The sequence below is a fragment of the Bufo bufo genome, chromosome 3 (assembly GCF_905171765.1).
Source record: "Bufo bufo chromosome 3, aBufBuf1.1, whole genome shotgun sequence".
Taxonomy (NCBI): domain Eukaryota; kingdom Metazoa; phylum Chordata; class Amphibia; order Anura; family Bufonidae; genus Bufo; species Bufo bufo.
In genome coordinates, this window is record NC_053391.1 from 644979344 (window position 1) to 644995687 (window position 16344).

At 41.0% G+C, this 16344-nt stretch overlaps 1 protein-coding gene across 2 annotated transcripts in view; it reads left to right on the forward strand.

The window, feature by feature from the left end:
• Positions 1-15580, forward strand: part of PSPC1 (paraspeckle component 1) — a 126089-nt gene extending 110509 nt beyond the window's left edge. For both annotated transcript variants that reach the window (XR_005777762.1, XR_005777763.1), the window contains 3 exons: positions 13087-13200; positions 14152-14237; positions 15482-15580. The gene's annotated coding sequence lies outside the window, so the exon portion shown is untranslated. The remainder of the gene's footprint in view (positions 1-13086; positions 13201-14151; positions 14238-15481) is intronic.
• The last annotated feature ends 764 nt before the right edge of the window (positions 15581-16344 follow it).

The window sequence follows — 16344 nt, forward strand, 5'->3', positions numbered from 1 at the left end:
TACACAGATGAGAACATCCAGGGGCTTTTTATGAATATTGGATAACCCCTCTAGAGCAACTTTCTCGGTTTCCTCTAAGGCACCTTTCATGCTTAGTTGGGACATTAAAGGGGTCCTCTCACTTCAGCAAGTGGCATTTATCATGTAGAGAAAGTTAATACAAGGCACTTACTGATCTATTGGGATTGTCCATATTGCCTCCTTTGCTGGCTGGATTAATTGTTCCATCACATTATACACTGCTTGTTTCCATGGTTACAGACCACCCTGCAACCCATCAGCGGTGTCCGTGCTTGCATACTATAGGAAAAAGCACCATCCTGTGTGTGCTCCCATGGTCCCGGCTAGCGCTTTTTCCTATATTGTGCAAGCACGACCACCGCTGATGGATTGCAGGGTGGTCATAACCATGGAAACCAGCAGTGTATAATGTGATGGAAAAATGAATCCAGCCAGCAAAGGAAGCAATATGGAGAATCACAATACATTAGTAAGAGGCTTGTAGTAACTTTAGCTACATGATAAATGCCACTTACTGAAGTGAGACCACATAACCCTTCCGCTTACTTATACCACCAAGGAAGGTTTAATTAGTAAGAATTTTGTTCCTCACACTTTTTGTTGTCTAAACCCACGTCTTGTAGTCTGAAAAGTACGATATATAAAATGTGCCAGTAATGAGCATTTAGCGTGCTTTATGGTAATGGTTACTCTTATTATGGATCTATGATTTAGGGATTTTCTTTTTGTATATTTGAACAGGTATGTATGTGAGAATTTTTTATTTTAATTTGCCTAACTCGTTTTACACTTTCTCCGTTGCTTACATGTAAGTTTGGTTCTCCTTGGACCATGCCCACACTGCATATTTTTGTTTGCATTGTCGTTTTCATAAAGCACAAGCAGGATTTTTTTTAAAAAAAGTGCATTCAATCAAATCCAAGTTTTGGCTTTTAAAAAAACACCGTCCAGTGAACTTTTACTAAATTATATCATTTTTGGGAGCTTTTCTTGAATATGTGAATTCATCATCTGCAGTCCTTCTATGAAGTGTAGGTTGTTACTCAGTGTACAGTTTTCTTGTGACTACAACAGAATTGCTAATAAGTTATTTCTTATTATCTTAAAGGGATATATCACCATGTAAAGTTATCCCTATCCAAATTACAGCTCTCAATTATCTCTGAAATCCTGTAGAAATGAAAGGCGCATGCCTGAACAGCCTCTCCGTTCATTTAGGTTACCGGGTAGCCATTCTCGTGATCGATGGGGGTTATAGAGGTAGGACCCACGCTGGTCTAATAGTTATCTCCTATCCTGTGGATAAGGGATGACTTTGCATAATTGGAATACCCCTTTAATTCTGTTTCTCCCTGTCTGCACTCCAGCCTGCGACACCACTGTTTGCCAGCATACTGTAGGTTGTCTGATTTTTTTATTTTTTACTTTTTGTGCTTCATGACAGAGGAAGTAATTTTGTATTCTTTGTAAGACGTTTTGTAAATTCTATGTAATATTTTCTCCGGTTTTTTTTAAGCCTCTTAGCCTAATATGACTCACCTGTTCTAAATTTTACATGATGTTTACATTTGTTTTTCCAGTTGTTACCCTCAGTTCTTTGTTCTGAGTATCCGAGTACATTACTCTAACTGATCAGCGTTTTCAGGGTATGTCTGTTCGGGGTGTATATGCTGCAGTAGCAAAGTGAATGACAATTCCTGATTTTCGTCGGCACAAAATTGCCCTTTGGTGCATATTTTAAACCCACAACATGTCAACTTATGCTGTGGATTTCCAGGATTTTACCCTTTGCAAAAGATTGGGTGCAATCCTGGCAAATGGGCAGCAAAATGTGCATGTAAGGTGTGCAGGTTTTGCTGTGGAATCCTCAAAGAATGTGATACCTGCTGATGAGAAATTGCACTATATCCAGTAACTGCAAAGCCATGTCTGTGGGACTGGAGTGACAGCCCAAAGAGTCCGACGGTCCTGCCAAATGTTGCCTGTGCGCAGCAATATTGTATTCCTACAATCATTTGTAGAGGACAATAGTACAATAATGAGGCACATTCCATCACCTACCATAATACAACCATGTGCTTTAAATGCAACATCTGAAAATATGTACCATTTATATTTATTTATTCTTTGCATATTTTACAAAGATGCTTCACAACTCATGCAAACTAAATGAAACCCTTTTCCACTTAATCTTCAATGCAAGGATAGCAATGAAATATAGCTTTTTTACACTTTTACTATATTGCTTCTTACGCATTACCTGTCTATCAAACTGTTTTACTCACAAATTTATTTTGTAGTGTTGTAAAATAATAAATAAAAAGGCAACTCTAATCAAGAGAGAAAAAAAAACTATTTGGATATCTTTAATAATAATTTAGGCTAGTGTTAGACTTTCTCCCATCACTAGTACACCTCCAGGGCTGTTCAGTTCCTTCTGTACAACAGAACCAGTAGTAGTGTTTTTAGTTGTTTTTTGTTTTCTGGTTGTAAAACATTTTTTGTAAGGCATTTGAAGGATGCTAGTACTAAGACTGAAGCGCGTGTTGTACAAGAAATCTAGATACATTCTACCTCTGATACTTTGCATCGCTCAAAACTATTTGATAAAAATGAAGACTTCTGAAATACACTTAATACATGAAGGTTTTCTATTACATGTCTGAGGCATGATTACAATTTAAAAAAAAAACTTATTCTGGTTATGAATTATTCTAATCACTTATTTGTTTTAGCCTTTCCCCTGTGAAACAGTTAATGTTGAAGTTCATAGGAATTTGCTGTACTTCATCTATACTGCTATAAACCATGGCAGCCATGAGTGTCTGACACCAACTTAGGAGGGATATTGGAAGGTAATACAATTCTCTTATGATTTTTATTTTTGTTTTATTTTTTCTCTTTAAAATGTTTTTACCCACCACACCCTTTTGAAAGAGTAACTTTTTTTTTTTTTTTTTGAAACCTACCAATGATAATGCTAACACCTCTGTGCCTAATATTTGATTTCACTATTTTATATTGGATTCTTCTACTTCTGAATTACATCACTTATTTCTGTCTGGTCTTGGCATCCTAAGTCACATACTTTATCATACATAACTAATATGTCTATCTCATAGTTTGTGTGATTTGCACTACAGATATTGGGAGTTATTTTTTTTTAAATACATCAGCCCTTGCTTTGCATAATTCATGTTTCCATTCATTATGATATAAAGGGGTTTTCAGGGTCCCTGATATTGACCTATCGTCAGGTGAATGGGAGCTGAGCAGTAGTAACTATACACAGCCACTACACCTTTGCTTTCGGCTCCGCTCAAGGTGCTACTTCCAGCCTTGCCTGTAAAGGACTGTTTGCTCGCCGCAATGAGCTGCTGGTGAACGATTAATTTTAAACTTTAGGAAAATTATGGCCAAAGAGCTGTTTTTTTTTTCTTTCCCCCCCTTAGGATATATTCACATCTCCAGCATGTACATATGGTAGTCTGTTGCAGGAGAAGAACCATATCCTATATGCTGCAGAATTTGTCCTGCTGAAAGCAAGCATTTATATCGGATCCTATTATAGTCAATGGGGATCCGGCGGTGTCCAGCCTCTGCCGGATCCAGTATCTCCGGTAGTTAGATTTTCTGCCTGAACAAACTATTGGATTTACCTGCTAGAGATGTGAACGTGGCCTTGGTTGTGCATTAGGCTACTTTCACATCTGTGCTTTTCTTTTCCGGTATTGAGATCCGTCATGAGATCTCAGTACTGGAGGAAAAATGCTTGTTTTGTCCCCATTCATTGTCAATGGGGACAAAACTGAATGGAATGCACCAGATTGCATTTCATTTGGTTGCGTTCTCATGCCGGACAAAAAAGCATTTTTGAGTGTGTCATGGGATGCGGAGCAAGAATGGTCCGGCATGTAACACAATGTACGTCAGTGGTTTTCATGCCGGATCTGTCATTGCTATTTTAGAGAATACAACCGGACCCCTTCATAACTGATGCAGACGGTTGTATTATCATGACGGAAGCTTTTATGCTGATCCCTGCCGGATCCAGCAAAAACGCAGTTGTGAAAGTAGCATTAGACGTTTGTGCCTTGTATAAATTTTTACATTTGACTGTCTTTACCATTTTACAATTATGCCACCAAAAATGATTTTTATGGCAATACAATACAAGTTCATAGATGAAAACAAGTTAATTGTGATAATTGCCCAGAGTAATTAGGTCTTGATGTATTAATTCTATTTTTAGTATTACTATTTTTTCTTTTCTGACTAGCAGAAGGACCCGGCTTTGCATGGGTATATTTAATCTATTTCATTTAGTGCTTGTGTGTGTCGTTAGGATATCGACAGTATCCACTATAACAGTGACATCTACAGTACCCCGACCCTTTAACCGTGACCTCCACAGCGGTCTGCCCCCTTAACGGTAACCTGCACAGCAGCCATCCCTTTATTAGTGACCTCCACAGTACCCCATCTCGTTAAGGCCTCTTGCACACTAACGTTGTGCATCCATTCCATGCATTGGGGACCGCAATTTGCGATATCAGTGTGGCAGCCGGGACGGATCGAGACTAGAGATGAGCGAACTTCTGTTTTAAGTTCGGCGTCTAAAGTTCGGCTTCCGGTTAGCGGAGGATCCCGATATGGATTCCGAATTCCGTTGTGGTCCGTGGTAGCGGAATCAATAATGGTCATTATTGATTCCGCTACCACGGACCACAACGGAATTCGGAATCCATATCGGGATCCTCCGCTAACCGGAAGCCGAACTTTAGACGCCGAACTTAAAACAGAAGGTCGCTCAGCTCTAATCGAGACCCATTCAACTTGAATGGGTCTGTGATCCATCTGCACCGCAAAACAATAGAACAAGTTCTATTTTTTTGCCGACCGGAGGCACGGACAAACACCACGTAAGCACTCCGTAGTGCTTCCGCTGGGTTCCGTTCCGCATCTCCGTGATTCCGCACCCGTTCAAGTGAATGGGTCCGCATCCGTGATGCGGAGTGCGCACGGGCCGGTGCCCGTGTCTTGCTGGCCGCAAGACGGCCACGGGCACACAACGTTCGTGTGCAAGAGGCCTAACAGTGATTTCCACAATAACCCGCCCCCTTAACAGTGACCTCTACAGCACCCCGACCATTAACACTGACCTCCATAGCGGACCGTCCCCTTAACTGTGACCTCCACAGCAGCCTGCCCCTAGAGTGGCCAGAAGTCCAGCTTTCAGACTCCTTGTCCTCTGTCCGGCGCAGGGCTTGGACGTACACAGGGTTGTACTTTTGAACAGCTCACTCTCAGATAGCAGCACTGTGCTGTCTGAGTGTGAGCTGCATGGAGAAAGTCACCCTCCCTCCCACCCCTGCAGCTGACAGAAGTTGATTTTTGCCTTCATTTTTTCAATCCCCGCTTCCTGTGGAGAGGGAGGGGGCATGGTCTAACCGGGTTGGGGTGTGGCTTAGCAGGACCTGGGGGCGGGGTTTTTAAGTCTGTCTTTTGAGGGTGGCCTGAATGGCCACCCTCCCTACCCCCGAACAGTGACCTCCACAGCACTCCGCTCCCTTAACACTGTCATCCACAGCACCCTGCCCCTTTAAAGCTGACCTTCAGCAGTTAAGTAAAATGGCTGGGTTGTTATGGAAACCTGGTGTAAAACTGTGTGTATGTGGAGACTAAGGGCCTGCGAGCTTCTATTGGCTGATAAAGGGTCATGTGACCAGGCTTCTATTGGCTAATGCATTTTTTGGGAATATCTCAGTCCTAGAGAGCTGAGACCCGGTCTAAAACCTTCCCGGACACCTGATGTACCTGTGTGCCAAATTTCATGATTGTAAATGCGCCGGTGAGGATTCCTTTAGCGGACATAGACACTCAGCTTTATACACTGCCTGTCACACAAAAAAAGTTGCCACCTGGATTTAACTAAGCAAATAGTTATGAGCCTCCTATTGGATAATTACTGCATGGGCGATTTATCTTTCAGCTGGCAACAAGTTATTTAACCCCAACTGGTGCAATGAGTTGCTTCTCATTTCTTAAACAACCATGTGGAAAGACACATCTCGTGGTCGTGGAAAAGATGTTAGTCTGTTTGAGAAGGGTCAAATCATTGGCATGCATCAAGCAGAGAAAACATCTAAGGAGATTGCAGGAACTACTAAAATTGGGTTAAGAACTGTCCAACACATTATTAAAAACTGGAAGGGTAGTGGGGACCCATCGTATTCAAGGAAGAAATGTGATCGCCCATCACTTAAACATTTGGTGAAATCAAATCGAAGACAAACAGTAGAACTCAGGGCTATGTTTAATAGTGAAAGTAAGAGCATTTCCACACGCACAATGCAAAGGGAACTGAAGGGATTGGGACTGAACAGCTGTGTAGCCATAAGAAAACCACTAATCAGTGAGGAAAACCAGAAAAAAAGACTTCAATTTGCTAGAGAGCACAAAGATTGGACTCTGGAGCAATGGAAGAAGGTCATGTGGTCTGATGAGTCCAGATTTACCCTGTTCCAGAGTGATAGGCGCATCAGGGTAAGAAGAGAGGCAGATGAAGTGATGCACCCATCATGCCTAGTGCCTACTGTACCAGCCTGTGGGGGCAGTGCTATGATCTGGGGTTGCTGCAGTTGGTCAGGTCTAGGTTCAGCAACAGTATTGTGCTCCAAGAGTGAGGTCAGCGACTACCTGAACATACTGAATGACCAGGTTATTCCATCAATGGATTTTTTCCTTCCCTGATGGCACAGGAATATTCCAAGATGACAATGCCAGGATTCATCGGGCTCAAATTGTGAGAGTGTGGTTCAGGAAGCATGAGACATCATTTCTCACACATGGATTGGCCACCACAGAGTCCAGACCTTAACCCCATTGAGAATCTTTGCGATGTGCTGGAGAAGGCTTTGCGCAGCAGTCAGACTCTACCATCATCAATGCAAGATCTTGGTGAAAAATTAATGCAACACTGGATGGAAATAAATCTTGTCACATTGCAGGAGCTTATCGAAACAATGCTACAGAGACTGCGTGCCGTAATCAAAGCTAAAGGCTGTCCAACGAGTATGTGACCTTTTTTTTTGGGACGGGCAGTGTATATTAGATTAAAGTTATTTTTCTATGCCTCATTATGAGCAGCAGGCTGCAATGCTATCTTTCTCAGAACCGTACATAATACATGTTTGGTATCCCCATCACCAGAATAACCAGTACAATACAGTTAAAGCATTTACTGTGATCCGCAAATGGTATAATTGAGTCTTTGTATCATTTTACTTCCCCATAAACAGACGTGTGTGTGTGTGTGTATATATATATATATATATATATAGTTATGTGGCTCCATCAGACTGTATTGCTTGCATGCAGTTCAGTTAACAAGTGTGAGTAACAGTAGTCTGATTTGATACGGACTGCTACTGCTGCCTTTTGGCTAAGATTAGCGGTTTCTTCACTATAGTCAAGGAGGGAAAAGCCTGCACAATATAATATATCCCGGAACCAGTTCACTACACGTATTTGCTTCAGCAAAGAAAAAAAGAAATTGATGTTAAAAGCAAGGATCGTTCATGGGATTGGAAACTATAACCGACCCCACCAAAACAAAAATTTTTAAGCAATATGTCATTTTCTGGCAATTTATTAGCTTTAACATACCCTTTAGTTTAGTAACATACACATAGTTTCGGTTGAACATGTTTGAGGCATGTTTTTTATGACTGGGCTACATAGTGATCTTGGCCACAACAGTCATTGTGTAGATATAGAAATGAATGGGGTTGCAGCAACACTTGGAAGCTGCCATGATCCCAGAATCGCAACAATCCTGGGGTCGTGGCAGCTAGCGAGTCTCACTGCGACTCCATTCATTTCTGTGGCTACACAGGGATCCTTGGTTGCGCGACAGGTGTTGTGGCCAAGATCACCGTGTAGCCCCAGCCTACCCCACTGTGAACGGATTAGAAATCTGTATGCAGGATTACCAACATACGTGTGCACACAGCCATATCGCACAAATCCATATGGTTGTGCGTTTGAGCTTTCGCTTTGTATTTAACACACAATATCAGATTTCAGCACTGAATATAATAACCTATTTAATTCCTAAACTGTTTTCATTTTCTGCCCTGTTTATCCTGTGAACCATGGTTATGATGCATTCGCATTACAGCTGCTACACTGCACAACTTGAATCAATAAATGACTAGTGTTTAAAGGGCATCTGTCAGCAGATTTGTACCTTTTGAAGCTTACTGGCCGGTTACATGTGCACTTGGCAGCTGAAGGCCTCTGTGTTGGTCCCATGTTCATATGTGCCCGCATTGCTGAGAAATGTTTTAATATATGCAGATGAGCCTTTGAGAGCAATGGGGGCGTTTCATTACTCCCAGAAGCTTTGCTGTACCCTCTGCACTTTGACTAGGCCAGACAGTCAACGTGCGGACAGCGCAGCAGTTGCAGACAGATGCCCTTTAATATTCCCATATACTGCACTACTGCTACCATGATGGTCTCATGCACTAAAAACTCAACAAATAAAATTTGTCAGTTGGCTTGAGATTTATTATGTTGGGTGGTCAAAGTTTGTAATATCAGCACATTTCTCATCTTCAGTCGGGATGAGCGAGTTTTAAAGGGTTTCTATCACTTCGTTTCACCTATTTAGCTTTCAGACACTAGCGATCTGCTAGTGTCTGCTTTATCTAACCATCCTAATATAACTGTTTATTGGGCAGCCGTTTAGCTAAAAAAATAACTTATATAGATATGCAAATGAGCCTCTAGGTGCTATGGGGGCGTGATTAGCACCTAGAGGCTCCGTCTACCTTAACAAACTGCCGCCGCTCAGCGCGTCCCTCCAGCCCGCCCATCTCCTCCGGAATGCGATGCTCCTCGTATTCGGCGCATGCGCAGTGAATGTCTGATCGCTTCCCTGCTCAGACATCTCCACTGCGCCTGCGCCGATGACGTCATAGTGCTCCGAGGAACAGGCGCAGTGGAGATGTCTGAGCAGGGAAGCGATCAGACATTCACTGCGCATGCGCCGAATACGAGGAGCATCGCATTCCGGAGGAGATGGGCGGGCTGGAGGGACGCGCTGGGCAGCGGCAGTTTGTTAAGGTAGACGGAGCCTCTAGGTGCTAATCACGCCCCTATAGCACCTAGAGGCTCATTTGCATATCTATATAAGTTATTTTTTTAGCTAAACGGCAGGACAATAAGCTCTTATATTAGGATGGTTAGATAAAGCAGACACTAGCGGATCGCTAGTGTCTGAAAGCTAAATAGGTGAAACGAAGTGATAGAAACCCTTTAAGTTTTCAAGTTCGGGTTTGGATTGTGGCTAAATTCCATTATGGATTCCGGAACATGACTGTATTCTATGACGGAATGCCAAACGAAAGCCTTTAAGAGTCATTACATTTTGCATTCCGACATAATAGAAGTCTATGGACAGCCTAACGGATTTGTCCAGTTTCCGTTATGCAGGAGTCCATAACTGAATTCAACCAGAACCTGAAAACGTAGTTTTTAGTTTTTTTTTCCCAGGGCCACTTTAAGTTCCCTGTCCGCCCCTGTTGATAGAAGACTCTTTCTTTAAACTGAAAGGACAGTTACACTTTAAGCAATAAGTACTTGAGGTCCTAAGTGACACCTATGTTATCAAGCTCAGTAGATACGACATTGTATTTTTGTTTTGTCAATCCCTTGCCATATTTGAAGTTTTGTTCACTTTTAGCTGTAAATCAGTTTTAAGCCACAGTTGGTAATTCTTTCTGTAATGCCTGTCTGACTAATCAAGGTCCATCTCTGTTTTATAGTCTAATTGGAGTGTTCTAGGTTTATCTTCAACTGTCACATTTGTTAGAAGAATCTCTTCAAAATCACTGATAACGGTGGGTTCCACTCCGGGGACCCCTAGTAGTAATCTGTGTGAAAACCCTGCAGCGCCACCTCATGTGAAATGAGGCATTGCAAAGTGAAAGGAATGGGCTGCCTGCGCAGTGGATGGACATGGTGACTCCTAACAGTTACTGATTCTCGGCACTCCGCTGCCGCTGTGACTAATGGCTTGGAGGTGCTGAATGAGTGGCTCCCTTCCGTTAACTATAAGGGTTATTCTAAACCAATCCACATCTTTTAATAGGCTTGTCTCCGGATAGGCTTTGGTAGCATAAAACTAAGAGATTCCATCAATTTGCAGGATCTGACATCCAGAGAAATCAGTCCGCACACAAAGTGGCAGAAATAAGTGATTTCATTCCTCCGACAGTTTAACTCTATGCTATGTGAAGGTGGATATCCTATTGTCCACCTAATGTTATTTTACCATGACAACTGCTTGAATAAGAATGTCCTTCTCCTGTCTGTCATATTTCAGAATGTCTTAATACTATTAAAAGTTGACCTTAGGCTGTAATAGTGCAGCCTTCCCTATATAGCTGTGTATACAGAGAGAGCGGACCGCCTCCATGATGAGCAGGAATATAAATGAATGAAATAGAAGTTTTACTGAATCTTTTCCCATAAAGCTATATATTAATCTGCTCAGCTCCTCCTGCTCTATAACCTGCAGCTCAGACACCGTGTTCATAGTGACAGGTTCCCTTTTAGGCTGGGTTCACACTTGAGCGTTTTACAGCGCGTTCAAACGCGCTGTAAAACGCTCAACACATGAAAACCAATGCTTCCCTATGGCCCTGGTTCTCACTTGAGCGTTTTACAGCGCGTTTGAACGCGCTGAAAAACGCCCTACGCTCAAACAAGTTCTTGAGCTCCTTTGGGGCGTTTTGACGCGCGTTTGTAGCCATAGGACACTGCAGTCAATCACACAAACGCGCGTCAAACGCGCGTTTACTATTGCAAAAAACGCGCATAAAAACGTGCGACAAAAACGCGCGTTAAACGCGCATATAAAATACGCTCAGGTCTGAACCCAGCCTTAAGGCCACTTTCACATGGTCAGATTGCTCTTTAGACATCAGTCTGTTGCACAGAAACGCTCCTCTTTGGTGCCGGCTGAACAGCAGGGTCACCCGGTGAAGGAGCGTTTGCGAGTTTATCAGCCAACAAACAAATCTTTTGCTGGTTAACAAGTGGACATAAATGATCTAACAACCGTTCGTCCTCATAGAGTTTGCATGCTAACAGTGATTGCTCTGTTTAAATGAAGCTTAAAGGCACGCCTGTCGTTTGTTATAGGAAGCAATTCCTGCCTAATGGGACACTAAGTGATCATCTTATAGTAATTCACATACATGAAATCAACGAGGTCGAGGTCGCCATCGTCTGCTCATACCTACTCACTTGTTTTCACTCATTAAACTTTGGCACCTTGTGTTGTGGCGTTTCATGTGATGACCCTGCCAGCTTGGGAACGTGTTTCTAGAAAACCCAAAAAATGGGTCCAAGTAATATGCTCCATGCCTTCCTTTTTAACCTTAGGGATTTATCATTTTTCACTTTCATGTTTACTTTTCCATGTGTCTTTTACAAGGGGGAGGAGTTTAGCAGGCCCTGCATTCAGGAGTTTTGGGACTTTCTGCATTCTTACACCACTCCAAAAGTGGGCGGGGGAAGTGGGCGTGGTTATGCTTATGAGCTTCATTCCAAAATATGCTGATGCAGACTTGAGAAACTGACTTTCAGTATTACCCTCATGATAAATTCTCCCCAATATGCTTAAAAGATGGCAGAGGAGTTCTATTAGATGTGTACAACCGATCACATCTGGCTGTTATGGTATGAAATATATTTTCTATACTGATAACTTCTAGGAGTATCTGTAAAGAACGTATGCAAATGTACAAACATCCTTTTCTGTATCTATTATAGTTACAAAGTGTGTGAGAAGTGCTTTCCGTTCTTTAGTTGCGGCGCTGATATAACATGTCTAGGCCTATTTACAGAAGTTCTTTTTATGATTTTGATGAGTGACAGGGTTGGTGCTAAATTCCCGGTAAAGTACAGTTTACTGCCCAAGAAGATCCTCTCGTTACATTAAATTAGTATCTTTTGAATTTCAACAAGTCAATGGTTGTTCTGACTTCTCCGGCATTATTGTTCCCCTTTCATGTGCAAAGTACATTTTTTTGTAGATGGAATGGGGTAAAAGTCCATCTTTATGGTCAAAACAATTGCGACATTGAATTAAACTGTAAATCTGTACTGTTAGAAGTAATTTTTTATAGTTATCCATTTGTTAATCGTCTTGTATGTGAGTCTCGTTCGCTACTTCATTACGATAACCTTATCAATAACTTATTTTGCCTGAGACCGACCAGTGGTGCCCAGTCTTTGTTCTAAGAATACACTAGAATGAATACTGAGGTTATGATACAATAGGCATTTGTAGCAGGCAGTTTGGTTATTACGGTATCTGCTGAGGCACATCACAAAAATTCTATATGTTTAACTTTTAATAGTGGATAAAGATAAAAATATGCAGGGACATTTATCAAAACTGGTGTTTTGATCTCCCTGCACTAGCGTTAAGTGCACTTAATTTATTCAGACCCCATTCACACAACTGTATTTTTGGTCTACATCCGATCTGCATTTTTTGAGGATTAGTTGGGGCCGAAAATCCATGTGTCTGTTCTGCAGGCCCTCAAAGAAGATGGCACATGTCCTATTCTTGCCTGTTTTGCGGACAAAAATAGGCTTGGTTACAATGGGTCCAGGGGGAAAAATAACGAATGCAAGACTGACGCCCTGCCCTGCTCTGCTCCAGATACTGAATTCTACGCCAGCTACAGGCCGGCACAGACTACAGCTATTACCGATGCCACTTTTTGGCAAGAGTTGTACTATATCCGACAGGCAGCATAATGCCCCACCCCTTTCCTTGGCCCTTCAGCGAAATTGTCAAGAAACTTTAGAATTCACTGATTATGGTGCACCTATGTTGTCATATTTTGCGACTTTTATACGCCATAGTAATGGCGTAAAAAGTTTAGTAAATGTCCCTGAATTTGTCTAGTTTATGTACTGCAAATTTGTTTCTAACAGTCGCATTGTATTAATGTATTTGTTTTTTTCACTTACTTTTAGGCCAGTCTCCTACTCAGTGCCGGCGGGTAAAGAACAAGAAAATTGGAACTTCCATGTGAAATTATCAGAAATGTTCACAATGGAATAATCAGGAGGATGTTATCGGATGTTCAGGTATAAAGTTTGAAAAGAAAAATGATTGAAATTGTACGTTCTGTCTCATAGGTCTGTCCGAAAAACTCATCACTTCAGTGTGTGTGTGTGTGTGTGTGTAAATAAATATATATAACACATAAATATTTTATATAAATAGTAATGAGACTGTTGCAAGTGTGTGTGTTTCTAATTGTGTGTAAAAAATATTGTAGCTCTGCTCACCATATAAAAAAAATGATCGGTTACCGTGTGTTGGAGGACCTCACTGCAGCTGATGGCAGTAGAGATGAGGATTAAGCATGTTGAAATTCAACTACCTATTGCCTTTGTTAGCTTGGCATCATCAATGAAGTCTGGTAGTGGCTTTCTCAGCTTATCCCGTTAGCTAAATATAAATGCTCGGCCAAGCATGCATATGTACGCAAAGATCGGGAGAGGGAAAATTATTTAGCCAACTTCTGTCTTGTCTGTGGCCAGCTTTAGTCAGCGACTGCCCCCCGATTAGCTGTGCCAACTTTCTGATTCCACCACTGGTTGGATGATTGCCTGTCCTTATCAGAGGTACAATGAGCAGCTCAGGGCAATTTGCAGCTGCTAATCCAGGGATCAGCAAACTTTGGCATTCCAGCTGTTGTGAAACTACAACTCCCAGCATGTTAATTTACCCTTCTCTGGGAGTTCAGAGAACAGCCTAACAAGTGTGCATGATGGGAGATGTAGTTTCACAACACCTGGAGTGCCAGAACTTGTTGACCCCTGTGCTAATCTATCAAACCTTTAAAGCTCTAAAATTGCTTTTTGAATGGTTGAGTTTAGGGGATGAGTGTTTTTGTTTTTTGTTTTTTTTTACAGATAATTTCTAACTTTAAAAAAAAAAATGTTTTCCCAATAAACATTTGTATAAAGTCACCATCCCTATTATAGAACAATAGCAGTGTAAAATTTTAAAAAAATTATTTGTGTTCCTAGATCTGCGGTTGGTGGACAAGAATCTGTTGCTAACTGTCTCAGTTTAAATAAATTTGTGGATGGATTATATCCGGTGGTCTGCACTAGTAAGTGGCACTTTTTTTTTTTTTTTTTTTTCTCAAAGGTCTGCTTCTCATGATTTGCAAGATTCTTGCAACTATGGTTTAACAGACAAGTATCTTGAAAACATGTGGAATATTAATCAATCTGCACCAAAATTACATCTAAATTAGATTGCTTATTTACTTACCAACGTCTGTAGTGCAATATGATAGTAGTAATAGTAGTAATTTTTTCAAGAGTAGTCAATCTGACAAAAAATACTCACAGGGGTACACAGGCTCTAAGAAGAACCTCTGAGGAACTGCAAATTTTATCATCTTAGTTGAGCTCTTTAGTGATTCATAGTATATGGAAGTTTTTTTTTGGTTTTTTTTCCAGTTTTTACAATTGTTAGGCTATTTTCACACTCGCGTTTTGGCTTTCCGTTTGTGAGATCTGTCATGGGCTCTCACAAGCGGTCCAAAACGGATCAGTTTTGCCCTAATGCATTCTGAATAGAAAAGGATCCGCTAAGAATGTATCAGTTTGCCTCCGATCAGTCTTCATTCCACTCTGGAGGCGGACACCAAAATGCTGCCTGCAGCGTTTTGCTATCCGCTTGACGAAACAGACACAATCTGGCACAATAGAAAACGGATCAGTCTCATATTGACTTTCAATTGAGTTCATGTTAGATAATATTGGCTATGTTAGATAATACAAACAGATCAGTTCATGGATGCATGCGGTTGTATTATTGTAATGGATCCGTTCTTGCAGATCCATGACTGATCCGCCTAAAACGAGAGTGTGAAAGTAGCCTAAAAAGCTGTTACTAAAAGTTAAAAAAAAAAGTTACTGTTACTGGCATGTGCTGTATTCCCCAACACGGCATATAAGCACCACAGTGCTAAATAATAATACTAAGATCATGTATTATAAGTTATTTACATCCACTTTTCTGTTCTATACAGTCATGAGAAAAACAAAGTACACTCTGAAATCTATGATTTTATGTGCCAGGGTTTAGTAAAAAAATAAATAAATGGTTCTTAGAAAGTCTTAAAATTTAGGTAAAGTCAACCTCAGATAAAGTACACCCCATGAACCTGTAGCTTGTAGAACCACAGCGATAACTTGTTTTTTGTAATTGCTGTGATAAATCGAGTCTTTCAGGATGGAGTAATAGGGAGTACAGTGTTCTATTACAGTACTTATTCATTCCAGGACTCTAACTGTTCTCCTGTATACACGTTTGGTATTTAAGAGTCTACCTTTGTTTTTACAGACCACTGGTATTACCTGAATGAAACATGAAAATGCTAATGGATGAAGATTGATCTGGTCTTGAATACATTTGTGTCCTTGAATGAAAAGTTCTATAAGCAACACCCACCTTAAATTATCTTTAAGAAACAGATATTTTTGCGAATGTTATTTGAAAAACTTCTATAGCCAAACTGAACCTGATAATTAAATTGTAGTTTTAATCTTTCTGTGGTTTGTATGGAAAAGATTTGCAAAAATCAATTGATCTGATTTCACCCTGTAACATGAGGGATGATTTTCATGTTGAAAAAGTTTTAATTGTAGTAAAATTGTTTGATTAAATGTTTGTATTATCCAACAATAGAAATTCTAAATAAAAATATAAAGTATTGTCTTATTGAAAATCTGTGTGTGAGGGTGGTGGAGTCACTTCTGAGGACTTTTCTTAGGCTGCAATTGAGGTAGCCATGATCTTGGTCTTGTTTTAAAGTTGACAATCCAAGCTTTAAAACAAGACTGTTGTGCTATCTGCCATAAAACTGGAAATACATCCATTAGAAAACGGTCTCAGTAAGAGCCACATACACTTGCAGCTTTCACTCTAAACTGAATTTCATCCCTGAAGAATTAAAAGTTAAAGCAGCCCTACCACTGCTTCATCTGGCTTTGATCTTAGCCAGCATGGAGGAGGCAGGGTCAGTGAAGGCTGCAGACAAAAAAAAGCAGACATTCTTTCCCTGTGTAATTGTACCTTACCCCGGGGGAGGATAACATTTTTTTCCTGAAAATCAGTGCATGCTTATCTAGTCACCCTTCTGAGCCCAGAGACCATTTATTGATGCCACAATGCAGACTTTTCCAGCCACTGGATCCCGGCATCAA